The following is a 10880-nucleotide window of genomic DNA, read 5'->3' on the forward strand; positions in this document are numbered from 1 at the left end:
TGTGGTGACTACGCCAAAGGAATATGCACCTATGCAGGGGGAGCATACTCAAGATATAATCACATCTCAAGAAGCATCAGAACATACATCTGGCTCTTCAAGTTCTGATTCGTCAAGTTCTGATAAGCCAAGTTTTGATAGTTCTGAAAATCTAAATTCTGAAGAATCCAACTCAGAGAGCATAGTTTCAGGGGGAACATCAGAAAATGTTAATGAAGACAACATGGATCATGGGGGAACATCCAGTTCTAGAGAAAACTTTCCATCTGCAAGGAAGTGGACTAAATCACATACACCTGATTTGATAATTGGAAATCCTGATGCAGGTGTCAGAACTAGAACAGCTACTTCAAGTGAATGTCTTTACAATTCTTTTCTTTCTCAGACTTAACCAAAGAAAGTGGAAGAAGCTCTTCAAGATGCTGATTGGGTGCAAGCAATGCAGGAAGAGTTAAATGAATTTGAAAGAAACAAAGTCTGGACCCTAGTGCCAAGACCAAAGAACAGATCTGTTGTTGGTACAAAGCGGGTATTCAGAAACAAAACTGATAGTGATGGCATAATTACAAGGAATAAGGCAAGGCTGGTTGCAAAAGGATATTCTCAATAGGAGGGAATTGATTATGATGAAACATTTGCACCAGTTGCTAGATTGGAAGCCATAAGGATATTTTTGGCTTATGCTGCTCACAAAAAGTTTACTGTCTTTCAAATGGATGTGAAAAGTGCTTTTCTCAATGGAGAATTGGAGGAAGAAGTATATGTTGAATAACCTCCAGGCTTTGTAGATTCCAAATATCCAGATTATGTCTACAGGCTTGATAAAGCACTTTATGGACTTAAGCAAGCTCCAAGAGCATGGTATGAGACTTTAACTCGGTTTCTTCTGGAAAGTGGATTTAACAGAGGAACAATAGACAAAACACTGTTCTACCTCAACCATGGAAATGACTTACTTCTGGTCCAGATTTATGTTGATGATATCATTTTTGGTTCTACAAATGACAGACTTTGCAAGAAGTTTGCCAAACTGATGCAGTCAAGATATCAAATGAGTATGATGGGGGAACTTAGCTATTTTCTAGGCTTTCAAGTCAAGCAGAATGAAGAAGGCACTTTTATTTGTCAAACTAAGTACACTAGAAATTTGCTGAAGAAATTTGGAATGCAAGATTATTCAAGTGCATCCACTCCCATGGCCACTACAACAAAACTGGATAAGGATACTTGTAAATCAGTAGATATTACTGATTATAGAGGTATGATTGGCTCTCTACTCTATCTAACTGCTAGTAGACCTGATATCATGTATGCTACCTGTCTTTGTGCAAGATTTCAAGAAGATCCAAGACCGCACTTAACAGTTGTGAAAAGAATTTTCAAGTTTCTTAAGGGAACAGCTGATCCGGGATTGTGGTATCCCAGAGAATCAGATTTTAAACCAATAGGTTACTCAGATGCAGATTTTGCAGGTTGCAAAATTGACAGGAAAAGCACAAGTGGAAGCTGCCAATTTCTTAGAGGCAGATTAGTTTCTTGGTTTAGCAAGAAACAAAAGTCAATTTCCACATCAACTGCAGAAGCAGAGTACATTGTTGCAGGAAGCTGTTGTGCATAGATTCTTTGGATGAAGAATCAGTTACTGGATTATGGGTTAACATATTTTAAAATCCCTATTTACTGTGATAATCAAAGTGCTATTGCTATGACAGGTAATCCAGTTCAACACTCAATGACAAAGCACATCAGCATCAGGTACCACTTCATAAGGGAACATGTGGATGAAGGTACAGTGGAATTGCACTTTGTTCCAACAGATCAACAACTAGCAGATATTTTCACAAAACCACTGTATGAAGCTACTTTTACAAGATTGGTAAATGAACTTAGAATGGTTTCAGGTTCTTTCTTTAAATCTGCTTAGTTTTGTTCTGGTGCATCACACTTTATGCTCAGTATTTACAGAAAATACTCTCTTTGTGTATTCTGTGCTTAATTAAAAATTGCTTAAGTACTGGCTGTTGTCTGATGTGACTTTCTAAACTCTGATAGTGATATGACTGTTTATGTAACTATTCAATCCTATGAGGATACCTGTGCTAGCTGCTGATGTAGTAGTCTTCAATACACTAGAGATCCCACGTTAGAAGTAATTATTTCTGTGGAAATCTATTGACACAAGCAAATTCTGATATTGAGCTTAGTTGAGTTTACGTTGTCTATCTTATTACTAAGTCAAAAACTAGAATGATGCCTCTCTTCTGTTAAGTTCTGATGCTAGTAAAACTGTTGAATGTACTAAGTGCTGATAAACCTCACTTATCAAAAGAAAAATGGAAAAGAAAAAGAAATAAAAATCAGGTACTCCTTTGAGGTCTAGAGTAAAAATGTGGAAGGGACAACCCAAGTGCATTGCTGGTATTAAGTAACCCAAGTGCATTGCTGGTATTAAGTAATATGCATCAGAAAAGCAAAATATTTTCTTGGTGACTTTTCACACTATATGATTACTGAAGAAATACTCTGATAATAGCATAAATTCTGATAAGCAGTCGTGACTCACTTACACTGAGAAGCCACTGTAAACTAGAATTTAAAAAGATGCACAAAAATTAGCACAAAATAGTTGAGGTGGACTCAAGCATGAACTCATTCAATAGTAGGCTTCAGAATAATGACAGATTTTTAGTAAAGTTTTAGTTATGCCTTATTTCTAAGATGTACTGAAGTGAATTAGACTTTACCCTTTGTCTGATATTTAGCTTAATGCACACACTAAACACTCCATATGAATGATGAAAATTACTGTGGTGATCTATGTTATTTTAGTTGAACAGTTTATGTGTCAGATTGCATAAATTCTGAGGACAAGTTCTGTTGAACGTTCTGGTGATTAAGTTCTGAAGATTCTATATCAGAATTTGTGTGAAGAATTACAAAGATAGGCATTCATTTTTCGAGTTAAGAAATCATGTTCTGATGACTGTTAAGTTCTGATATAAGTCTAAGTTCTGATATTAAAATTCTGATCCTTTACTTGACTTATTTGTGGATAAAATCTAAAAACAGTCTCATTTTAAATCAGAATATGTTTGGGCGGAATATTAACAGTCAATATAATTAGGGGATAGTGGTACACGTACATGCACAGTAATTTTTACTTATTTCTTCAGCCTTAAGAGCAACTATCCTTGACTTTCCTCCTTTCCTCTTGCTTCTTTGTTCCATCTCAAGTTCATGAGTCTTGAGCATTCCATAAATTTCATCAAGAGTTATTTCATCAAGATTATAGTTGTCTCTTATTGTTGTTGCCTTCAAATCCCAGCATTCAGGAAGAGCTAACAGGAATTTAAGGTTTGAATCTTCAAGATCATACTCCTTATTAACCAGTGACAAATCATTTAAGAGTTTGACAAATCTATCATATAAATCAGTCAATGACTCATTAGCCTTTGAGTCAAAGTGTTCATACTCTTGAGTGAGTTTTGTCTTCCTGTTCTTCTTAATCGTATCTGTTCCCTGACATCTTGTTTCCAAGGCATCCCATATCTCCTTTGCAGTCTTGCAGTTTATTACCCTGTTTGACATTACATTATCAATAGCACTATGCAGTAAGTGTCGTACCCTAGCATCCTTAGCAATTGATGCAATATCTTCAGCAGTGTAATCACTCTTCTCTTTTGGTACAGACTTTGCTGCTTCACCTGCAACTGCAACTGCGAGCTTGGTTGGTTTGTGAGGTCCTTTCTTGATTCTATCAAGATATTCTGGATCTGTAGCTTCCAGAAACATGGTCATCCTCACCTTCCATATGGCATATTCAGATGGTCTCAATATGGGAACTCTAATAGTCTCATATCGACTTTGAATTTGTGTCTTTGGAGGTTCTTCAGCTTTGGTGGGCTCAGTTGGAGTTTCTGCTTCAGACATGATTGTGTTTGGATCTTAAACTGTTTGTGTGCCCATTAACTATTCATTATTGCTGCATGTCTGACAGATGTCCAACGGTTATATTTTTTTTTACCAAGTATAAGTAAGAGAGAGAGAAGATTATACAATCTTTTATTTACTTTTACACTTTATCTCTCGTTCTTTGCTTTTACTCTCTCTCATCTCCTGACGTTGGTTTTTCATACAGACATTTTATCAAACACCTAACAGGCAAATCTTAAATTTCAAATATTCTCATGGCACCTAAGGATTTGATCATTGATGGAGCTAAGTTCGTTCCAAATAACTATGCTGCAATTCTCGATCATGCTGAAGCTCCGTCTGAGTTGCATTTTGTGCAAGATCTTCTTGCACACAGTAAAATTGGGTATGCATTGACCCAGCCTTCAGTCTTTTCAAGCCAACAAGTTCTGACGTTTTGGCAAACTGGGCATTTTGACAATGGTGGTGCTAATGGTACTCCCAACATTGTTTTTGAAGTAGATGATACTGAACATGTGGTAACTCCTGGTACAATTCGCAAGGCCTTACATTTACCAGAAGGTTGTATTTTCTCAACACCGGAGGAATCAACTCTACAAGAGTTAATGGCAAGTTTGGGGTATGAGCAGAGTTTGGCTAAGCTTGGACAGTTGAAACGGGCTCATATCAGAAAGGAATGGAGCTTCTTCTTCGACTGCATCACTAAAGCCTTCGGGAATAAGTGTTCCAACTTTGATGTCATTCCTATAATGAGTCGGCACATCGAGTATGCTATTATTAACCAAACTCATTTTGATTTTGCAAATGTTGTGATAGGTTTTATTGGGGATAGGATGACAGAAGATAGGAATGTTGTCTACTTTGCTAGATTTTGTCAGCTTATATATAATTTCTGTTGTGCTGATGAACCCCGACCTACCACTGACTTAACTCCACCTTTCAAAATTTCAAAACGAGCCTTTAATGACTTGGTAAATGCTGATCTTAAGAAAAAGGGGGTTAGACCTTTATAGATTTCTCAGTCTGTAAAACAGATCTTGGTAAATGCTGATCCTCAAACCTATAGATCTGTTTATCCTGATGTCCAAACCACCACCACAACCCAAACACCACAGCAACCATCAGAACATACCACTCATACATCTATACCTCAACCTTCCCTCAGAACATATCTCAAATCATATCTCTCAACTTCACAGACTCAACTTCACAGACAGCTCAACCTTCATCCTCAGCACTTACTGTGAAGCCTTCATCTTCCAAGCCCAAGAGGACAAAGACTGTTTCTCAAACACCACAGAAGAGAAGGAGGATTGTTCTGAGAGATGAGTCTGATAGTGAGGAACAGGTTTCTTCATCAGAACCTATTGTTAAAGAAGCTGGGAAAGTTCCTTCTCAGAAGGATTCTGGAATTGGGGGATCTAAGCTTCTCAAAAGGATTAGAAGAATGACTTCTTCTGAACCTTCCAAGGAATCCCCGCCTTCAAAGAGATACAAGAAATAGAGAGCTAAAAGGCCAGTTTTAGATGATGAGGAAGCAACAGCTAAGGAAGGAGATCTGGAATCTCTGATCTCACAAGAACCAGAATCTGCTGAAGCTACTGCTTCTCCATTAACTCCAACTCATGAAGCTGCTACAGAAAAGGCCAACACACCATCTGTGTCTCCTGTACATAAGACTGTATCTCCTGTTGATCCAGGCACAAGTGCTGAAATTGATATTCAGAACATGGTTGTGCTTGAAGTACTTTACTTAGAAGCTCCAACAGCAATTAATCCATCAATAACACCTGTTACTGATGCTACTCAAACTCCAGAATTATCTACTACACCTTCTCTGCATCTAGATGTTGATGATCAGAATATAGGTGAGCATCAGGATATGGATGTTGATCAGAACTTGGAACCAGATCAGCACTTAGAGGATGATGCTGAAGCCTCAATTGCTTCTCATACTGTTGTTTTATCAGAAGATGCTGATTCTGTAAGTTCTGATGCTGTAAATGCTGATGATACTGGTGATGCTGCTCCAAATGCAGATGCTGATGAAGCAGGTCCTTCAGGACATGCACCTCAGTAAACTGTTCACAAAAGTGAACTAGTTAAGAAGTTTGTTATAAGAGAAGCACCAGTGCCTTGGAGTGAAACTCCTGCAAGACAGGAGTGGACTAAAGAATGGAACTCAGTTACCTGTGTTCCATCTGCAAAGAATCTGGCTGAGCACTTGACAAAAGCTGATGAGATGTTAATTACTGATGATTTCAAAACACAGCTTCGAGTCACTGCATTGAGTACTAAACATCTGCAAGGTCTCCATTCAACTACTCATGCAGAGTTACATAAAATTCAGGAAGAATTAATCAAGCAAAAACAAGTTCAGAAAATTGACAAGAAAAAATCCTTCCAACCTACCTTTGACAGGGTTGCTTATATTGAGAAGACCCAAAAGAAACAACAATCTCAGATTGATGATATTTTGAAAAATCAAGCTTCTCAGCAATCTCAACTTGATGAAATCCAAGCCTCAGTGGAATTGTTTGTCTCTCTTCTCTTACGTGCTGATACCAAAAAGGGGGAGAAAGTAATTAAGTCCAAATGAAAAACTGAAAAGACAGTAAAGGGGAAGGATGATGAAAAAGATGACTAGGGAAACTTTGGAATGGGTGGAGGTCATAGTCAAGGTAGAGGTTTCTCATCAAGAAAAGCTGAAATCACAAGTCACAGGACAAGTTCTGATGCTGGAAAAAGAATTACTTCTGCTATTGGTAAAAGGATAAGTTCTGAGGAACTTTTAGATCTTGATGTAGAAATATCAAGACAGTTATTTCTTAAGGAAAATCCAGGAATGGACTTGGAGAGTCTGATGGAAGAAGAAGCTAGACTTAAATCAGAAAAAGTTAAATCTAAATTTGAATCTTTTGGTAAAAAGAAACTTCCAAAACTCAAAGGCATTGTGATAAAAGAAAGGACAAATTCTGAAGCAACCAAAGCTAAATCACAACTGCAGATAGATCCAAGGTCCAAGGGCAAAGATAAAGTTGGTGAACCTATCAAGGTTTATGTGCCTCCTGTGAATGAAAAAATTACTGATGAAGATGCTGATCTTGCTCTGACTTCAAGAAAAGTTTCTAAGACAGCCTCTGACATGGCTCAAGTTGTTCAGAGTCAAGAGATAGTTAGTTATGATATCTCAAAGAAGCAAGTAACCTCTGACATAGCTCAAGTTAACTTGATATCAGAAGATATATCAAAGGAAACCTCTGACATTGCTCATGTTAAACCTTCAAAGATACTCCTACCAGGATTCACTAAAGCCAAATAGACTCAACCTTTGAAGACTGCTGTAAGTGGTTTTGAAGCAAGAGTGGTTACTGGAAAGGAAGTAAGAGATAAAACTGGATTGGGAAGTGCTGATGAAAGAAGAATATAGTGTGTGTGTGTGACCTAACACTATTAGCTTTAATAAACAGTCACTTGTCATTTCCATTTATAGAAAAGTATATCTTCTAATTCTGGCTTAGCATATCTTAGAATACTGTGTTTACTTTGATCTTCCTTTGTCAGTTAATCTTCACCATTAATCTTGCACATCCTTCAAGCTGCTTTTTGTAAACTTGTCAATCCAGCTATTTGGATTGTTTGTTGAGTGTTAATCTTGGATATTGAACTGATCTGCAATTTTGTACTTTGAGATTTACCTCGAGATCTCCAGTTTGATCTATAGAGAACTTGACATCTCGATAAGTATATTGACTTATCGAGATCTCTAGTACTCTATAGTTAATTTGGTTTGTAGAGGTCTTCCAGTTCTCTATAAGAGAATTTGGCTTGTCAAGATCTCTAGTCTTCATAACTTCACTTTGACTTATCGATATCTCTGAGTTTTCTAGTGGCTTCTTGACTTATCGATATCTCAGAGTTCTCTAGTGGATTTTGATTTATCGATATCTCTGAGTTCTCTAGGGGAATTTGACTTATAGATAACTCAGAGTTGTCTAATGAATGTTGACTTGTTGATAACACTGAGTTCTCTAGTGAAGAAATGACTTGTCGATATCTTCAATCTTCATGTCTTCAATTTGACTTGTCGATATCTCTGAGTTCTCTATAAGCTTTCCCGAGTTCTCTATAAGTCATTCTGAAGTTCTCGAATGACTTCTCTATAACACTAAATCTGTGACTTGTAGAGAACTTGACTTAGAATATTTTTCCTAAAACAGATTTATTCAACTCCAATTTCTTCATAATTCTTTTGAGGCATGATCTTCTTGATCTTCGTTCAGATAGAATTCTTAGGCTTGACACTGTTTATAGAAAAAAACTCCAGTCTGCTCCTTTGACATTTTTACAGACTTTAAGTGTTACAAGTATAAAATACAAATTTAAATAACAATACAACTTACTTAGGGTTGACAAATTGTCTTAGTCTTGTTAAAGTACAGGCATGTCTTGCACAACAAAATATCCCTTCCAATTGTTTGCATTTTAAAATTTTCCAAAAATAGTAATTTTTTATAATATAAAAAATAACCACATCCACTACTTTCCCCACTATTAGGGCTGAGCATTCGGTCGGTTCGGTCGAAAACCGAACCGGACCGAAATAACCGAAAACCGAAATTATAGTTTTTTCTTAACCGAACCAAACCGAAATAACAATTTGGTTTGGTCCAAAACCAAACTGAATTATTTCGGTTAGTTCGGTTTGGTTTCTATAAACCGAATTTTTAAAAACCTGTTTAACAGGCCAAGCATATTTGTACATAAAAAGCAAGCTCTGGGTCTCTGCCAAGTCACTAAATACCACTACCATTGTACAAATATTAGAAAGTAGCAGACTAGCAGTACAAATATTAGAAAGAACAACAACATAATGGAGTTCATTAGTCATTACAAATACATATTACTTAAATCAAAATGAGAATTTTCAATTCTCTGCTATTGCAACTTTGCAAGTCTTTGTTAACTGTCCTTAATAATTCTTTCCACCTGAATGGCTAAATCATAACAAGTTGCACCATTCTTATGTCTTGACTCTTTAATGCTTCGTCAATTAATTAGCAATTCACGTCAAAAGCAAGTAGCAGCATGTGTCTGAAATAAAAATATTAAGTCAGCTATTTACACTTATATAAATAAATTCATCTACCAATTAAGGCACTGGAATAAGAAAGAGCTGCATAATGGTAGTTTAAGCCTGCATAAAGTCTGCAAAAATTGCATAATACAATTCTAAATTTCCAATGGCAACATTCATAATTCACAAAGATAATAAGCATTAAAAGTGTAATAAGCATAGTTAATCCTGTATGCAAACATAACAAGTTTAAGAGTTAAATAATCTGCAGTACATGTACATCGTCTTCTAAACATACGGAAGATAGTAACAATATATGCTAAAGTGTAAATTAAAATTCCTGAAATCAGTATATTTGACATTGGCAGTGCATAAATTTGACAAGTGAGTGATACCAGTCCACAGGCCCCATTTGCATATTGCTTCCACAAAAATTGACTACTATTGTCTATTTATATCCAAAGCTATTAACAGAATCTTAAAAAATATGGCATATTAAAATACAGCAGAGGGCAGATAACAGCAGATAGCATACACCATCGACCTTTCTTTCATGGGCTTTCTTTTCCTTTTTGCAGAGGTTGCCTGACTAATTGGATCATTCGAATCTCTCATCTCAGTCTAGAAAGTCTGGGGTTGCGATTGAGACATTTTGATTTTGCCTCAAGTTTCAAATTACCGAGTGTTGGTTGGCTGCAAATAGACATAATTACAAGTGAATTAGTGAACAATAAAATAAATTCAGCAAGAAATATTGATTATATATAGTTATAACTTATACATCATAATTCATACATGATATTAAATTAAACAAACTAGCAAGTAGCATCCAAAATATTAACACAGATTTATCATTCAGCCTTTTAATATTATTAATTAAACAAATTTGCAAGTAGCATCCAAGATACGAAGAACAAACTACCAAATTAAAAGATACATCATACATGATATTAATTAAACAAACTAGCAAGAAGAGATGAATTTACTATTTTGATTTTTGAAGAAGAATAGGAATTAATGATACCTGGAGCTTAGATTTGATACTCGGAGTCGGAGTTGTCTGGATTCTGGAAATTGATACTTGCGGCGCGGCAACTACAATTAGGTTAACTTCCCCCGGCCCTGTTACTCTGTGATTGTCTCTGTTAGTATTTACTAACTATTCTAATTATCTATATTATATTATATATAAAATATAATTCAGAAGGGACCCTATCCACAGCCATAGTTGGATAGGGTCCACTTACAACCAACAAATCAGGACCGTTGAAGGAAAAAATGAATGGTTGGGATCCGCTACTGCCGCTATGTTTCATTACGGCAACCGTAATGAAACATTGCGGCCTGGCCCTCATACTCCATTTCCCTTTCTGCCCTTTATCTATATTAATTCATTTATTAATACTTTTTTATCTACATAAATAATAATTTAATAAGATATTATTCTTAATATTTCTGATTAAAGATTGTATATTAAAAAATACTATAAAATATTTGTATAGTAAATTAAATATTATATTTAATATTTAATATTCAATATTTTAAAAGTATTGAAATAGTAAATAAAATTAATAAATTCAAATCCCTTCAAATATTTAATAATAAATATTAAAATAATAAAGGAAAATAATTTTGATATTTAAATATTTTAATTATTCAATATTTTTAATAATAAATGAAAATATTTGAATATTTGAAAATATTAATAATGTTAAACATTAATAATATCAAATAAACACAAATATTATACCTCCGCAATATTTCATTGCGTCCCCGCAATGCTTCATTGCAGTAGTCGTTTTTCCTTACACACAGACACAGAAACTCAGACACAGATACTCGCATATACACGCAGAAACTCAAAAACAGA

At 35.5% G+C, this 10880-nt stretch overlaps 1 long non-coding RNA gene across 1 annotated transcript; it reads right to left on the reverse strand.

Annotated features, from left to right (window-relative positions):
• Positions 1-8786: 8786 nt before the first annotated feature.
• Positions 8787-10158, reverse strand: LOC141663914 (uncharacterized). The gene is made up of 3 exons (XR_012551721.1): positions 10035-10158; positions 9555-9703; positions 8787-9027 (listed from the first exon to the last, which is right to left on the reverse strand). It is a non-coding gene; the product is annotated as an uncharacterized LOC141663914 (long non-coding RNA).
• Positions 10159-10880: the final 722 nt, after the last annotated feature.

This window comes from Apium graveolens, chromosome 6, assembly GCF_009905375.1.
Source record: "Apium graveolens cultivar Ventura chromosome 6, ASM990537v1, whole genome shotgun sequence".
NCBI lineage: Eukaryota > Viridiplantae > Streptophyta > Magnoliopsida > Apiales > Apiaceae > Apium > Apium graveolens.